Raw genomic sequence first — 225 nt, forward strand, 5'->3', positions numbered from 1 at the left:
GGCCCCGGGGGGGGGTCTCCGCCCGGAGGGGAAAAACCACCCCCCCCCCCCCCCCCGCAGCTCAGAGGCTGCTCAGCCCCCTGGCAGCTCACCCTCAGCTGTGGGAGAGGTGGGCAGGCTCCACAGGAAAAAAATGATTGGACCCCTTGCTGCTTTGCCTTTAGCAGGTGCCTGCTAAAGGCAGAAACAGTGAAGGGTCTGTTCCTTTTTTTTTTTTTTTTTTGG

General features: G+C 60.0%; 1 protein-coding gene across 1 annotated transcript in view; it reads right to left on the reverse strand.

Annotated features, from left to right (window-relative positions):
- ITGA2 (integrin subunit alpha 2) overlaps nucleotides 1–225 on the reverse strand; it is a 125848-nt gene that overhangs the window by 9159 nt on the left and 116464 nt on the right. The gene's annotated exons all lie outside the window — the stretch shown is intronic.

Source organism: Gavialis gangeticus, unplaced genomic scaffold (assembly GCF_001723915.1).
Source record: "Gavialis gangeticus isolate Ggan-Ray unplaced genomic scaffold, GavGan_comp1, whole genome shotgun sequence".
Lineage (NCBI taxonomy): Eukaryota > Metazoa > Chordata > Crocodylia > Gavialidae > Gavialis > Gavialis gangeticus.